Here is a 17,899-nt window from a genome sequence, read left to right on the forward strand (position 1 = left end):
GAGAAAATGTAAGCATTTTGCATTTGAGCATAATCACATTGAAACTGCAGCGATAGCAATAAGGATTGTAAGAGTGCAGTGCACTTTGTTAATGTCTTTCATAGCAAATATCTTCCATAGCATCCTACATGCAGTAACGAATGTAACCTTGCCCTTTAAGGCATGTAATGATTATTATCCCCATTTTACAGATGTGGAAACCACGTCACAGAAACATTAAATAAGTTTGTTTCCTTTGCCAAAACACTGAAAGCCTCTTTCGTAGGCTCACTATTCCACTCCAACAAAGCAGTTGCTACATTAAAGGATGCTAAAAATATTTTAAGCTTAAAATTATTCATTAACTTGTCAAATATAAGAATACTGTGTCTGTCTGTGTGCATTATAGGTGGGGCTGGTAGCACTGCATGTTGTTAAAGTTGCCCAGCATTTACAATATCATGTTCTCAGTTGCTTTGCCAAATTTTAAAAGCTCAGGGTGAAACTTCTGCCTGTCTCAAGCTAAATTTTTTTGGAAAAATTTCAGCCAAGATAGTTCAGCTGTTTCTGAGAACAACATCGGGGGTGGAGGGGGCAGGGAGTGAAGAGACATGTTTTTGCCCATGTTAATAAATTCTGGTGACCTTTTTCCTTGTGTAATGCTCTAGCACCCCAGTGTGTTGGAACAGGGATCTGAAATTGGACAGGGAGGTGGCCTTCGTCTGCATATTAGTGGAACAGGGGAAGAAGATGGATAGAAGGGAAAATAGATCTGAAAAGGAGTCACAGTGTGGTGGGGAGGAAGGGAGTTTGGACTAGCTGTTCAAAAAGATTGGTCAAGGAGTCAAGTTGGGGGATGACACTGAGACTGAATGAAGAGCCTGGGTCTAGGAGCCAGTGGGGTTGGTGAAGGTGTAGTTGTGATTGGAAGATGGGGATGGGAGGGAGGGACAGGTTGGATGGGGAACTGAGATGAAGAAAATGAGAATGGCTGGGCAAAGAGATTCGCACTGGGAATGTGTGAGGAAACAGAGGCAATGATGGAGTGTCCAGAGGGGAAGGCTAGGACTGGCTCAGCAAGGAGACTGTGCCTGGGATGAGAGGCCTGAAGAGTGGTGACTGGGACTGGGGAGAAGGTGACTGGGATGAGGACTCAGAGATGGGACAGAAGCAAACCTGGGAAAGGGATAGGTCTTCGGGGAAGGAGCAGAAGAGGTCAAGCTTGCGAAAGTGGGCAGAATCTGTGCCCACTAGAGCACACTCCTCTCCAGAGCGTGGAATGGAATCCAAGATTGCAGTCGCACCATTGCTCGGCTGTGAAACCCCCATTGCTACTGTTTCACCTCAAGGATTTCAGTCTGTACTGCTGTATGCAGTGTAGTTATAGCGATGGTGGTCCCAGGATATTAGCGAGAGAAGGTGGGTGAGGTAATATCTTTTATTGGCCCAACTTCTCTTGGTGAGAAAAAGGACTCTGTGTGGCTCAAAAGCTTCTCTCTCACCCAACCCCCTGTATTGCTGATATTTATTCCATTAGCTCAAGTTGCAGAGATCTGTGTGGTAGATATAAAGGTTCCAAACCTTCTGGGGACCCATATGCCAATATCGTGCCACATTATGGACTTTCTGTTTTTTCAGTTTGCTTTTGGAAAGCCTTAGAAATTACTTCAAAAAAAATAAATGAAAAGGGCAATATTTAGATTGCAAAGTCTAGCACTCAGAAGTTAGGAAATGTCAGAATTAAGATTGCCTCATTCCATGCACAGAATGGGTCTGCTCTGAGGAGGAATTGGTCTGCAGTGAAGGAGAATGTTGTTCTGCAGGACTCTTGCCTCATCCATTTCAGAAGTTGGGAGGTGTGTAGTGAATGCATCAGGGAATGCCAGGAAAAGAAGGGCTGGTCTCGGTGCCCTGGAGAACTGGATTCTAGCCGTGCTTCTGCCACAGAGTTTCTGGGCAAGTCACTTAAACCATGCTTTTTAGAAGTGGTAACTAATGGTGTGTTCTTCATTTTCTCGATGCCTGACTTGAGACCCTGGGGTCTGATTTACAGAAGTGCTGGGCATTCACAGGTGCGCATGAAGTCAATGAGAGCTTTGCCTGAATGTACAAAATGCTATATAATGCTACACTACATGCGCTCCCTAGCATGGGTATAAATACCAGTGTAGATGGAGAGGCATTGCTTAGGTGCATAAAAACATGCCTAACTCTTAAGGGTACATCTACATAGGGATAAAAGACCTGGCCTGAGTCAGCTGACTCGGGCTTATGAGACTTGGACTGCAGGGCTAAAAATTGCAGGGCAGACGTTTGGACTCAAGGCTGGATCCTGAGCTCTAGGGCCTTTCATCCTTTTAGGGTCCCAGAGTTTGAGCTGTAACTTGAGCCTGAATGTCTATACCAGTTTTTCAGCCTTGGTGCCCAAGCCCCACAAACCTGAGTCAGCTGACCCGGGCCAGCCATGAGCTTTTTATACCAATGTAGACATACCCATACAGTATGTACCCTACACAGCTTTCTCCATGCCCAAGCAATGCCCCCACTCCCATGTACCCTGCTATTGTAAGGCTGCAGATTGAATTAATAGAGGATCTGCTTTTTGTTCATAGTTATTCTGAGGGTAAGCAACAATCTGGTAAACAACAGATTCATAATTTCTAGAAACTCCTTTTTTCTTTCTTTTCCTTTCCCCCCTCTGGGAGGTCTCTTAACGCCCAGCCATTTTTAATTTTTAAAATTTAATGATTGACTCAAGTGTATTTAGGGTCTGACTGTCTATCAAAGCTACTTTATGTGTCCCTTTGTTTCTATAGTATATATACACCTCACAACACCCCTATGAGGTAGAGAAGCACTATCATCCCCATTTTAGAGTCAGGGAAGAGAGGCACAGAAGGATTAATTCTTGTAGGAGACACTTGTTTTTGTTGTGAAATTGTAATGGCTGATGCACAGTGAGGGGTGCAAGGGGTAACTTTACTTCAGGGCACATAAAAAGACTCCCCATTTCAAACGTCGCCTAATTCACCCTGCTCTCATTTCTGTTCATTCAGTAGAAAACATCTGGAAGGTTTCAGAGCATCACACTTCAGTGTAGGTTTACAAAATGGAGGATGCATTGAAATTTGGGGGCAGGGGAACACTGCCAGTTATCTTCCAGTTCTTCTTCGAGTGCTTGCTCATATCCATTCCAGTTAGGTGTGCGCGCGCCGCGTGCCCGTTCGTCCGAAGATTTTTACCCTAGCAACATTCGGTGGGTCAGCTGGGCACCCCCTGGAGTGGCGCTGCTTTATGAGCCGTGATATATTACCCACCGACCAGCCACCCGTCGTTCCGTTCTTACGCCCGGTGTCAGTTGTTGGAATCATGTGGAGCGCGGCTTAGCTGACCTCGCACTTCCCTAAGCTATCATTATGTGTGCTCGTGTATATAGTTATAATCCTTTTATTATATATATTTATTTTTACTTATAGTTTTTCCTCTTACTAGACCATAGTTAGTTTAGTAATAGTCTAGCGGGTTCGGGAGTAGCCCTTCTTCCTTCCGCACCGGGTGCCGTGAGCCTGCCCGGCGCACTCACATTTATATCCTCGGTGCTCGTCCTGCATTAAGCCGATGTGACAGGAGATTCTGCACGAGCTCCTGTTTGAGGCCGCCTCGGGGGATTGCATTTCACAGCCTAAGTTGCCCCATTGCAAGGCTTTTAGCCGAGAACTCAAAAGGGCAGCGGGACTGTTCACTTAGCCCTCCACCTTCGGCACGAGCGCTTGGTCACTCGGCAGGCAGAAGTGCCTTCCCGCACCGGACGCCCGACCCGCACTGCAGGGCTCTGACACCGGCGTTTGCCGGCACGAAAGTCGGGAACTCAGCACCGCTTCCTCTCTCTCCCGAGGTCGAGAAAGCCCACGTCTCCCTTCCTGCCAAGTGCCTGACATGCTCTGCCGGCACAGCGGCGCCGTGGTCGAGCCCTGGTCATGATCTGCGCTTATGACCCCCGTTGAGCTCCCTGTCTCTGCTGTTCCGTGCCAAACTGACATCGCAGCCTGAGAGCTTGTCTAGTCGGATCGCCCAGGCTACCGACCACTCGCAGAGGGCACCGGATGACTCGGCACCGTTTGATTTCCAGTCCACAGGGCTGCATCCACTCCAGTGCCTGACTGCTCCTGGTACAACGCCGCGTTGAGCTTCCTGCTCCTGCTGTTCCCGTGCCACCGGCACGCGCCTGGAGCTTGTCTTATTGATCGCCTCCTGCTTGCTGGCACCAACACCTGTGCCGAAGGCACCGACGAATGCGTCCATCAAGGCACCTGTCTGGAATTCGCGCAGTTCCCAGATGGTCTGTCGATCGAGTGACTTGACTGCTCCCGGCGCACGCCGTGGTTGAGCTCCCTGCTCCTGCCTGCTTCCGTGCAAAACTGCACGCAGCATGAGAGCCTGTTCTATAAGTCGTGGTCGCGGCTGTATTAAATAGAACTAGTAGGTTAATGTTCTGTTTACCCTGTAAAGAGTTAACAAAGGGATACCAAACACGACGACCAGATGGACCAATCCAGGAAACTGGATTTTTGTCAAAGTCAGGGAGGGAATTTTTGGACTCTGAGTCTTTTGTTTATCTCTCAGCTATGAGAAGCGTTCTTTCTTCTGTCTAATCTTCTGTGTTCCAAGTAGTTTGTAAAATACAAGGTAGAAAAACTATATAGGCTTTTATGTTGTTCGGGTGTATTACATGTGTGCAACTTGCTGAATGTTCTCAAATGGAAGATTTTTTGATCAACTGTTTATTCATATTTTCTTATAAGCAATAACCCTGTATTTGTCATGCTTGATGAGGAGTTTTATATTCGATATGTCTTTCTTTTTTTTTTTATATAAAGTTTTCTTGGTAGACTGTTTGAGTTCTTTCGTCTCTGGGTAGGGTTAAGGACGAAGGGGAGGAATTCTCTTGTGTTAATCTACGGAGGGTAGCTCTGCAACACCAGGAGTTGGTGGGAGGGGGAAGGAGATAGGATCATCCTCTGTGTTCCTTTATATTGGGGTTGTCTCTCTTTGTGGAATTTAAGGAGACCTGCTTCCTTAGTATTGTGATGTAAAGATTGACATCTCCAGTTTTCTTCAGGTAGCCCAGAGAGGAAAGTTCTGGTGTGAGGAGAGGAAGGGAAGGTGGTATTCCCTTGTTGTAGGCTCAGGGTTTCTGGAGTCTTGGGGTCCCTCCAGGGAAGGTTTTGGGAGACCAGAGGGGGCCAAACCCCTGGAATTTTGGATGGTGGCAGCGAGATCAGATCTAAGCCTTGGATAAATTGGAGCTTAGAGGGGTTCATGCTAGGCACCCAGATCTCTCTTGAGACGCTAAGGTCCAGATTTGAAGATTGCTAATGAGATACCGGCAACTGCAGACTGCCGAAGGCACAGACGATCGTGTCGATCCCGAAGGTCCCACAGAGGAGCCGTCGCATCGGGTGACCTGAAGCTTCCGCAGGATGCTCACTGTGGTTGAGGTTACTCGTTCTCTCCCATGCCATGAGACATTCCCATAACATGCGAGGGATCTCATTTGCCGATGACAGAGTGGCTTGCTGCTGAACCTGAGCAACCGCCGGTGCGGGTTCATTACAGTCTTTGGCAAGCCTCCCTGATACGACAGTCCTCTGCGGCAGCAGCAGGCGGGCACCGTTCATGATCTCAGTCCCGCAAGGACGCTCCAGGTCCCGTCGGCACTCCTTGCCCCCGACGCCCGCTTGCAGTCCCCGATGCTGTTCTCTTCAAAGCGGGTACGGTCACACTCGCCGCACCGGTCGGTCTGTTCACCAACCCGCTATCTCGGCACCCATTCCGGTCTCCCGCACCGCTACAAGCACCGTGACTCCCCGTAGCCACTCCCGACCTCGAGATCTCGGTCCATCGAGCGCTCCCGGCACCGCTCTGGTCGCCAGGTTCCGAATCTCGTCCACGGCGGTAGCCGGTACGCCTTCCGGTTTCACCACGCGGTCCCCGCGTGCCGGAGTTGGGCAGGCGGTAGAGTCAGAGACTCTGCCTATGATTTTTCAAGCACTGCGATCCATGGCCATCCGGACACCGCAACCGATCAGTCCTTTCCCACCGCGGACAAGCTCTTATAGCTCAGGACTGCGAGATGGCATACGATTGAGATAGCCCACAACAAGCCTAAGAAGCCCATACAGGATCGCACTCGCTAAGAGAGGTAGCACTCAGGGACCTCCCAGTGCAGGGTCCCGGAGGTAGGGACCTGGTAGTGACATTCTATCGGCGGTTGCGCCCACCAAGGGGCCGCTAACCCGTTTATTCGGAACCATCCCAGGCGAATGCTGAATACTCTATGGGAGGGTACGGACTACTTGTATGTCCGTCTCCTCCCTTGCTTCACCAGTCGTTCAGTCCTGTTAAGGAAAAGGGAACGGCATTGGCCAGCAGGCCCACTCCCGAAATCAAAGAGGCTAGGGCAATGACCCTACTCAGGCGCAAGGTGTACTCTGCAAGGCTTATAGCTCTGCTGTGCAAATCAACAAGCCTTTGCATAGCCCCTATAATTATAACACCGGTGACGGTGGATAAGTTTATTGTGAGCTTCTCCATCAAGAGTCTCCCGCAAGAGTTCAACTTGCTCTCTCGTGAGGAAGGCGAAAAAGGGCCAGAGCTTCCCTCCAGGCCTCGTTACATGAGGAGCTCTCGGGGCTTCAGGTTTCAAAACCGTCCTGCCGCGGAGCGGCAGTATCTTCCACCGATCTTACCATTGATGGTAAAGCTCTTGCTGGCAAAATCAACCCTCAGGCTGCAAAGCCTGGAGACAACAGGGTCATAATGCGCTTCTCGGTGAGCATAACGCCTGACTGACGCTAACAGGCCTTTCCGTCCCCAGCGCACAACGCCGTACTCTTGCCTGCCACAGACAGACTTTGGCAGACGGTGACGGCCAAGGTGGTCGCAGACGACCATAGGCCCCTAGAGGGCTAGAAGATCGAGGTCCCCGCAAGTCACCACACTGCGGACCAAAAGACGAACTTTCGAAGGTGCGCCCGAGGCGGTGACATACCATGTTACAGGCGGTCGCCACATCCTCTCCTCTTGGCGCGTGGTCCCAGTTAACTTTAGTTCGTGGCTCCTACATAGTGGTGAGTTGGTTACCATTCCAATTGTTCCAACCCCTGTCCCTCTTCAGGGACTTCTAAGTGCACATCTCTTACAAAGATGCGCAACGCCGATTGACCGAAAAGGGGCAAGTCGTTTTACTCCCGTTATTCCCTAAATCCCAACTCGTACGGACGGCTAATCAGACTTATCCCTAGACTAACGAGGACCACAGAACAGTTTATGATAAGGTTGAAGTTCCGTCATCGGGCATTCCTGGAACATATCCCAGTCCTTGTGAATCCTGGGCGGGACTGGTAGCCGCCCCGAAATTGAAAGACGGGATACTTCACATCCCCCATCCTCCCTTTCTGCACAGGCATGATACCTCTGCTTATTAGCCAACCGTCAGGGTGGTTTCAGTTTACGGTCCTGCGTTTTGCCTCTTCACAGGCCCAACGGGGACTTAACCAAGGTGTATGGCCGTAGTCGCCACCCACCTGCCGCCGACGTCGGAATATGCGTTTTCCGTATCTGGACCGATGGCTATCCGAGGAGACATCCAGACACCAAGTCATCAGCATGGTGCATCTCAGGACCTATTCACTCATCTAGGCCGATGATCACTATTGGAAACATCCACCTGGTTCCCAACGCAGAGTTAGCTCATCAACCAATAGGTCAGAAGCGGCCAATATGAATCTATCGCCTTCTGCACAAGCAGACCACAGACACCTACCCATCCATCCTATTGAACTCAAACCCCTTAACCTTATGTCTGAGTTAATTGAAGTCTTCAAAATTGCGTTGAAGAACACTTCAACGCTGCACGATTCCTAGGGAGCTAGTCTGGACTCCGACCTAGGCCGGTAGGCTGGCCTTTCCACGCGTAGTCGCTGGTATTCAGGCTATGGCGCCAATCATACCTTGAGATCTGTCTCTTGACTTTCCCAACGACCTCTGGCTCGTTAATTGTTCTCGGTCTCCTGGGTCCCATGGCTGGCCTTGCAAGTTATGTAATCCAATACACGCCTAGATGACTCCGGCCTCTGTCCCCTACCAGTTTGGCATCAAATCGAACATATCGCCCGGACAGGGCCACAGAGCTGCATTGGTCATGATGTTTTAAGTCATGCATTCTCGAGCATGCCCTAGGTAGCTCACCTAGAATGGTGGCTAAACTCACCTCGCCGCTGGTCGTGTTGACTAGGTTTCATTCTATGCTCATCCCCAGCTCTCACTTCACTGGTCCCTCTTGACGACGGCTCGAGTCATCTCTTCGAACTCGTGGTTGCTCATACCTTTCTTGGGTCGCCTTCGAACTTAGGCCTTTCGCTTCTTGGTGAGTGCTGGCGTCTCCACTTATGGCCAATGTACCAAAATGAGAGCCAGTCCGCCGGCGGCGTCCGCCTAGGTGTTCCAGCAGCAGCGCGGTAGAGCAGTGGGTGATCTCAGTGTCAGCCAACACAACGGCCAATGCTACATAAAACAGGGAGGCGGACATAGTCCGCGTCTTTGTCGAAGGCATCCATCTCTGGGACTTTTGCATAGCCACTTGATAAATCTGGTAGCGTCCTTTCTCTCAGGCATTCGGAACGCCTTGGCGCTTCGACTCAGCAGGTCTTTCCTGTCTCACGAGTGGTCGCTCTGCCCGATGTGATGCATTCTGTTGCCAGAAGTGGGGATTTTTCCCCACATATTGACCTGTTCGCTTACCGCGAGAACAGGAAATGTCCGAGGTTCTGCTCCTTCCAAGGTCTCTCCCCGGGATCGATCTCGGATGCTTTCCTCATGCCGTGGAAGGGCCAACTCCTTTATGCCTTCCCACTGTTCCCCCTGGCTCATTGGGTCCTGCTCAAACTTTGCAGGGGCAGGGCGTGCATCATCATGATCACTCCAGTGTGGTCCAGGCAGCACTGATACACCACGTTGCTCGACTTGTCAATAGCCAACCCAATTACCCTGCCACTCCACCCAGACCTCATACCTCAGGACCACGGCAGACTTCGCCACCTGGATAGACTCTCTTTTTTGAACTTTCCAAAACAAGGTCAATAAGCATGCGAAATTGCAGCCCAAATGGTAATTTTCTTAAGTTATCAGTGACAAAAAAAATACGTAATTTCGCTTTAAATAGATCACTGATTAAAAAAGAACTTCTGACGGTACCTGCAAACTTGGCCTGGAAAAGGTATGTGTGCAGAGGATGTCTGGAGGGGCCATGCAGTAACTGCACTCTTTGGAGAAATTTTAGCTTCCAGACAGCATAGCCGTTGTACTGTCCTTTAAGAGGATGCAGCATATAATCCAAGTCTGGCAATTTTGTTGGAGAGAGGGAGGGAGGCAGGGAGGTTGTTCATGGAGGGGATCTTGAGCAAGCAGGAACTACACTTCCAACTGGGATTCTGGCCAGCTCCTGTGCAGGAGCACAAAGGGAATGGGGATTTCTCTTGGCACTTTTGCCACCTTTGCACATCCTCAGAGAGGCCAACCAGAATCTAACCTCTTGTTTGGAGCATTTATGGACAAACACACTCGTAGGACTATTAAAGTAAAGAGAGCTACATTTCATTTCACTTCACATTCTCTCTCACACCCTTGTTTCCCCAGCCCAGTGAGCCACACTCACCTCCTTTATATCGGGGGGGTGGACTGACAAGCTACGACTGTGGCATCAGTCAGCATTTCCACACATAATTTCAACACTGCTAACAGGCTGAATAAGGAAATGATTCTGCCAACCCATTGCAATGCAAATGTCTTCCGTATATATTAAAAAAGGACAGCAAGGAAACTGTTCTGCCTGAGTAACTTACAGAAAACACAATCAGCAATCTGTTTTGCTGTATTTACATTAAACCCTTTATTGTTAATTTTGGACCATTATTAAACTATTATCACAATAGACTAATCAGTTGATTACAGTGTAAAAATATTCTTGAAAAGATGATATTATGGCTTTTAAATCTCCCAGTAAACAGAAGAGATTAACCTCTTTTTGAAGTTTATGAATAAACTGAGTCAAGCACTTTGGAAGCATTTTTGTTAGGTTATTCCATAATAGGTGGATTAAAGGGATGATTGTTTAGAGAGGAATGGAATTGGTAACCTGTATCCTTCAGTTGAATTAAAAGCAACAATCCAACTTGCCTTCAATAGCAGGGCTCCAAAAAAATGGTGTAGTAAACTTTTTTTGTTTTCTGCATTTTGATGGAGTTTTCATGATTTCATGTATAAAAACATTCTTGCTTCATGTTTTGAAAGCATCCAGGGGTCACAGGAGGGATTGTGGAAGAAAGTCATGCCCTACGAGGTAGAAAAAAATATTATAATAATGCCTGTTTCTAACTTTAATTAGCATTTTTAAATCAATTTCTTTATCCACGGAGATGTGTGTTGTTTTTTTAAAAAACATTGAAGGAAAATTTCCAAAGTGACTCTTTCCCTCTCACGTTTTATTCATGGTCCTTTATTCCCCTGGCACATATAAAGTAAAATGAATTGGCTATCTTTTTACATCTTCCTTTCTAATGTTCTCTAGTGACTCTGCAAGTCGCCCCTTTAGCCTTTTTTGAATAGTGTTTAAAGCTTCTGACACAGCTGGATTTCACTATGTAAGAAAACTTTCAGAGTATTATAGTGTCACTAATCATTGAAGTTACAACATTTCAAAACCCTTCCTGGCTTTGCTACATGCTTATTGTGTTTAGCAGTGTAAGGTAAACATAGATATGCTCTAAATATCCAGTTAGAAAATGGTTTAAAAACTCCCCCCAAAACATTTTTTTCCTGAAGTTTTTAAAAAAACCTTTCTGTAATTTGAAACTCAAGCTTCTCTGAACACTTGGTTGGAGATTGTTCTACAAGATAAATTCCTTGCATCACATAACCCTGTCGACTCCCAATTCCATCAAATTAATAAGGAATGGATGGGAAGATAAGCAAAACTAATGGGGAGGTTACATTTTTGTGACAAAGGTTTATGGTCATTCTGAATCTTATGTTCTATGATATCCCTCCTCCTCTCCCTCCTCCTCTTCAGCATTTTATTGCTCTCAGATCTGAACATTCCATTATATGAAGCCCTTCTGGGGAGGAGAGATGATGAATGGCAAAGGTAGGTGGAACTTGATCTTGTGAAAAGTTGTGTGCCTCCAAATTGGTGCTGAGCGTCTCTCAACTCCCTCTGTGACAATTAGCTCAAAGGATCAAGCCTTAGTTTAAAATCTCATGACTAGTATCTACTATTTCCTATTCAAATAATGCCACTTGTTTAAGTTTAAACATTATAAAAAGCTGACAGTCACAACTTACTGCTTTTCTTAAAAAAAAATATTATGAGATGACTCAAATATTTTATAGAGCCAATGAAGCCTTTGTTTAAAATAATTCTGAGAGGCAACTAATACTCTAGTGAAGGAGAGTGATGTTGAAACTTGAAAATAACTGGCAGTCAGTGGCTTTTCTAGACAGCACATTTTTTCAGCTGTCAGATCTCTGTCAATAGATTGCTTCAAAGACACCAGTGAAGAGTCTGTGTGTGTGGGGGGGGGTGATCTAGGCTCCTAAATACACCTGCAGTAATGCAGGGGGCTCTCTTAGAGAACCTCTGTTAGTAAAGTTGCCTGACAGTTCCAGTTATAATCCCCTGTTTTCAGTTTGCTTTTATAACTGTCAGACTTTAACTTCTCAGGCTAAATTTTTCCATGCTTACTCTGCCTCAGGTTGAATTTTTGTCTGCTAAAGATTTAACAAAAAGAGTGCACCCAAAGAGGCAAGGGGAAAATAGGTAGTTTTAATAATACTAACCCGTTTTTCTTGCTGTTTCCTTGAAGACCTCTATCACCTCAGAGGTTTGGAGCAAGATCTTGAAATTTGTCGAGGGGATAGTCTTGGAGTCAGAGAGGTGCCTTGTACTGAAAATTTGGCTAGATTGGCCAAGTTATAAACCATGAAAAAGTCACCATTTGAACATACACAGAGGAGCATACTGCTAAAAATCTCTGAACATTTCATCTGCACTGAGCATGCTGCAGACACCCATACCTTCAAAAGCCACCTTAGGCTGTTCTAAATTGTGTCAGAGACTATTTCAACTACCAGCCAACCAAATTATTGAGTGTAGAAAGGAGCCACCACACCTTCATCACTTTTCATCTGGACTACAGCAATGCAATACACTTGGACATAAAACCTTCAGTGCTTAGGATACTGCAGCTCATACAGGGCACTGCAACATATCTCCTCAGCAGCATGGGGTACCGCAAGCACATCAATTCTGTCCTCCACTCCCTATACTGCCCTCCATAGAATACTGAAACACATGGTCCTTATTGTCAAGGTGCTCAATGGATTGGGTCCATGGTATGTAAAAAATCGACTAAAGCTTTGGGATGAAGATCTTAGTCAACAGTTTTGCTCCTGTGGGACAATGGAACTTTCTACCATTGGGGTAAAGCTCATCTGTGTGGGAGTTGGATTTCTCTGGAGCTGTTCTGAGACTATGAAATTAATTCCCACAGGAACTAAGGACCATCACAAATCTCACCACCTTTCCCTACAAGTGCCAGGCATGTCTCTTTGACCTTGTCATCTCTAACATCCACATGCCACGCATGCTCACACCTCTGATCAACAAAATGTTCTGCTACACATACAGTTCTCTGGGGAGAGCATGAGAGGGAGAACAAACTACGTGTAACCAGTATTAATCACATTGCTTAATGCATTACTGGAAGGATGTTTAGATACTAGGGTGATGAGGGTGGTATAAGAACCTATATAGAAAAGAATAGACCTCAGGCCCCAACTGCATTGAACCTAAACTTGGTTCAGCTGAGGTTTGAACCCTCACTTTTTCTAACTCTCCAATTCAACCTACAAAGATTGGTTTGTTGCCAACCCCTTAGACTAGAATCTTGCATGATTCATATATTCTTAGGGGAAAATACTACCACAAAATTACTCTTCTTTTTTTAAAAATAAAAACAACAGCTCCCAGTTTTTTGCGACTGGCAGATTAACCCTGAGAAGTTGAGGGGGGATAAAGGTTAAATGTGTCCCAGAAGAACAAACAAATAAACAAAAAACTGATGTAGGGCCCTAATACTGTTTGTGTATTTGGAGGATGAGGATGGAGGGGAGTTGGATGCTTATTTTTTCTGCTTGTCATTTTCTTCAGATTAAGAAATGCATTTCTGCCATAAAACACCTTGTTTTCTGCAACAGTGAGTGGCAGCCTGATCAGCATATGATTGGAGATAGGAAGCCATAAGTCAACTAAACTTGGTTTACTAACTAATTTGCACTTGTGTTTTAAAAAAAATAAAAATGAATATGGTTAAATTTAAGTATCTCCTCATATGATTAGTGTAAGCCTGTTCCAGATTAGTTGTGCTGCTGTTTCTCACATAGGGGTGAACTGAGCCCTAAAGTAACGTTTATAGTAGTTTATAATAGGTTATTATTTTTATAGAGTAGTAATTGTACTTTGCACTTAAGATCACCAAACAGCAGATAGCTTAGACTGTGATCTTCTCAGTTCGGGCCTGAAGGTGAAAGCCTGACACCTCTGAAGTCAGTGGCAAAACTCCCATTGGCTTCTGCAGGATCAGGATTTCGCTTTTAGTCTGCAGCTCTTACTCATTTTAAAACAGGGAGGAGTCCTTGTGGCACCTTAGAAACTAACAAATTTGGGCATATTTTTGTGGGCTAAAACCCAATTTTATGCCCAAATACATTTATTAGTCTCTAAGGTGTCACAAGGATTCCTTGTTCTTTTTGCTGATACAGACCAACACAGCTACCACTCTGAAACTTGTACTCATGTTAAGTGTCACATTGACTTCAATGGGACTATTTGTGCCAGTGAGGTCTACTCACTGAGTGTGGGTAGTAGAAATGCGTCTTTATTATTCAAATTCCATGTTCCCTTGCTGGGCAAATTACATTTTCATCTGATTCTGCCACATTTGTTGATGGTGGGAAACACCTTACTCCTGATATCAAAATGTCTGCTTCAGGAATAAAATACTACTCAGCTTGAGTGAGGGTGGTGTAACTCTTTTTTAATCAGAAATAAGTGACATGATTGTTATAAATGTTTGTTTATTAGCTCTCCTGTTATTGATTCTCATTTCTAATTCTCTTGCTGGAACAATATTCTGAATTTCTCTTGTGTTAGTTGTGACTATTAGGAGGACAAAATGGCTGTCCATTGTCTTTTCATTTATGATTTTTCTAGCACTGTATTGTACTTTTATTTGCAATCTTCCATCCTACTGCTTTTTATTGTGGAAGCATGCTAGTGAGAAAAAACTTTTAAAATTTGCAATCATCTTCTGAATGGTTCAGAACTTGAGAGGATTCTGGTCATGTTCTCTCATACCGTCCCTTGAAGGCTTTCTAGAGAGGTAGATATTTTTCTCCCTGATTTGTGAAAAATCTTTCCATTTGTTGAAATCCTTATAATTTTGCTTTTTTCAGTGTATTAAGCCTTTATAGGAATGTTTGACTCATATTCTGTGTTACATTTAGCAGCTGGAATGTTATGCTTAAATGCCTGTTCCTAAGGAGTTGAACAGTTTTTGTTTATTAAGATAGTATAAGTGATCCTAGTGCTTTTATTGGCAATGGAAAGCACACTTGATTATTCAAAGCAAACTAGTGATTTGAAGGAACACCCACAAAAAGTAACTACTGTGCCTCCCTTTTGAACCTTGAAACATTTACCAGCAATCTTCCTTTCTTTTCCTTATAATTTGCTTCTCAGGTAAACCTCTTTGGAAGCTTTGTGACACCGAGAGAAATATTTCTTACTCTGGTAAAACTGAATAAAGTACTATAAACTCTTCAACAGTGTAGTTATTTTCAATTCAGTATTACTAATAGCATTGTATTTCACTTCAGTAATGAGAGATGCATCATTTAAACTTAACTTATCCTGTTTTCCCCCTATGTTTTACGTTTCCATGTTTTAATAAACCATTAAGCATTTACCATATTCGTGTATTCTAATAAATAAATATATCTTATTCAGAAACAATTGTGAAAACAGATTATACTTCAGAACATTATTTGTGTTCCATGAGTAGTTTCAGAATGTTACCATTCTAACCTGTTGTTTTTGTTCAAATGCTAAACGTTATTGTGCTTCTAGTTCATCCTTTTAATTGTTCTTAATGCCTGAGCAGAAATGAAGTATCTTACAAAGTTAAACCTATCTAAGTGTGCGAAGTTAGCATATATTTTCATAAATGACCATCACTGACGACACAGTGGTCAGAAGCAAGTACCAGTAAGTCTGTATGCCTGTGTAGAGTAATCACGGATATGATAGGAATGTATTCTTTTGGAGGGTAAAAGTCCCATATGTTTTCATTTAGATAGCTTTCAGTAAGCATAAATCTTATTAAAGACCTTACTGCGCTTGGTTTTGAACTATTAATTGGAAAACATCATATTTGAAATATTGCCCTGTAATATACAGATCTTTTGTAAAGATTGAAGCTGGCAATTACAATAAAAATTACACATTCAAAATGTAGCAAACTACTATATAAAACTGATTATCTGTATTGAGTTGGATATAAAAGAGGGTCATCATGTGACTTGCCATGGTTATTTTGTGCCTTTCGGTCACATGATATCAGAAGTGTTCCAACTAATGCATCTATGCAACTTGATTTTAGGAAACATTTTATTATACTATGGATAAATCTTGTACCATTTTATATTTGAAAATTTAGAATGTCATCAGATTATTAATATTTGCTGGAACCTGACAGCTGTCTTCCTGTGATCATCTGAGCTCTCACACTGAAATCAGTGGGAGCTGAAGGCACTCAGAATCTGGCAGGATTGAATCATTTGCACATAAAAAGGAATAAGAGTTCTTAAATTTTTCTGGAACCAAACATGCAAGGTGCTGAACACCATGGCAGCTGAGGGTGCTCAGCACTCTGTAAGATTTGGCCCTAAGGTTTTTCTTTTAGGAATTGTAGATCCCAGTGTTGGTTCTAGCCTTCTGCCAATGATCGAGGAGTTCTCTCACTTCATCTTCCAGGACCTTTTGGGATGGGGTAGCTCTTAATCCTTCTATTTTCTCCTCTTTATTTTGATTGTAGTCTTGGCAGCCAAATTTTGGTAGGAAGGCAGGTTCAGTACGTTTTTGCAAATCATTGTCCTTTTCGCTTCATGAATGGGGTAAATGGATGTATACTAAGACCCACCAATCTAGATGCACTTTAAATGTTGACGAGTCACCGTAGATTCTTTTCTTTAAAAGCTCTTACTTGGAGAGGGCTTAGATTTTTTTTTTAATCTGTAATCTTTATTTGGCTTCATAGAACCAGTATGTATAGAGGAAAGGTGGATAATTTGATATTGGACAAATCCTGAATTTTCTGTTGTCTGATTCATTTACAAATCTGTCTATATAATCAATTTTTCTCTTATAAAGCTCTGTCTTCTATAGTGCCGGAATGAAGTCACAAAAAATATGTCCCATATTAAGAAGTTATCCAGTTATTTACATTTAAGCCATTACTGCCCCTGTGCTGTGTAAAGTGTCTTAGGATGCATCACTGGAGTTGGAATGTTTAGCCGATAAAGCGCACATTTTTCACTTTCACGGCTGCAATTCTAGTCTAACCTGCAGTCCTATTTGAAATGAGTTTAGTGGTTTGAGCCCAGTCCCTAGTGAACAATAGCCCACATTACAAAAACACCAAATGCACACAAAGCTGTCAGTTTCTGCTCAAGAGACACTCTGGACTGGGCAAACATGGAGGCAGAGTTACCTCACACCCTCAAGAGTGATTTTTTCAGGTGAAGACCGAGGTCATTCTCAAGGAATAGGGAAAAGCTTGCATTGTGCAGTTGGTCTGTGCATAAACCAGTGAGATCAGTTTCTAGTATTGCTAGTATAGGCTCAGAAAAGATTTTTTAGAAAAGATTTGTTCTCATCTGAGCTCACCTGAGGTACACTTACAATTGACATGTACGATAGTCTGCTATGACTTGCATATGAGCAAGAATTATCATCTGGGATACAGTAGAAATAATATATATTATGCAGGAAATTCTGACCCCATTGCAGTCAAGGGGTGTTTCGTAATTTATTTCATATATACACCTCATATATTTGAAGATGATATCCACGTGATAAATTGGAGAGACATGATAAATATATTTATTTATGCTACTTACATTCCTTTACCTTCAAAGCCCTGAAAAGTTTCAAGCAGCTGCTACGTTTTAAAATCAATTTGTCACAAAATTGTTTATTTCCTCTCCATAATTTATGTTGTTAAAAATTAGGCTTGCACCAAAGTAATTAGAGATGTTGCTTACATTTGACTTGGTTATTTTAGTTCCAGTTGCTATGCAGACAAGCCCTAAATCTCTAGTTCTAATGATTACAGGAAAAAAAACACTTAAAAGTGTGAAATGAATGACCTTTTTTTCTGCCTGAATCTGCAGAGAGCCTGAAACAATATATCTGAAAAGTGTGAACTACCTTGTTTTTCAATGGACTAATAGTTCAGATACCCAATAACAGTAATTTCAATGTCATCACTGTTTGTTTGTCAAAACATGGACTAAGGAGAAGGAAGGATCACAAATCTGCACCATTTGCTGGGAATAGTGGGAATAATCTAGAGATGGGAATGCCCTTTGGTAGCAGATTACCAGTCTCTTAGACTTTTTTGCTTCTTTTTGCTTTTTAGTTTTGTAGTCAAATTACAGGTCTGTTTTTGATTATCAGTGTATTTTTAAAAATCACTTTGGATATTTTTCTAAATTAAAAATTGAAATCAGCCTGAACCTATAT

The 17,899-nt window shown here is 43.8% G+C and overlaps 1 protein-coding gene across 2 annotated transcripts in view; it reads left to right on the forward strand.

Moving 5' to 3' along the window:
- Nucleotides 1-17,899, forward strand: part of GMDS (GDP-mannose 4,6-dehydratase) — a 560,814-nt gene that overhangs the window by 222,218 nt on the left and 320,697 nt on the right. The window lies entirely within an intron of this gene.

Source organism: Chelonoidis abingdonii, chromosome 2 (assembly GCF_003597395.2).
Source record: "Chelonoidis abingdonii isolate Lonesome George chromosome 2, CheloAbing_2.0, whole genome shotgun sequence".
Classification (NCBI taxonomy): domain Eukaryota; kingdom Metazoa; phylum Chordata; order Testudines; family Testudinidae; genus Chelonoidis; species Chelonoidis abingdonii.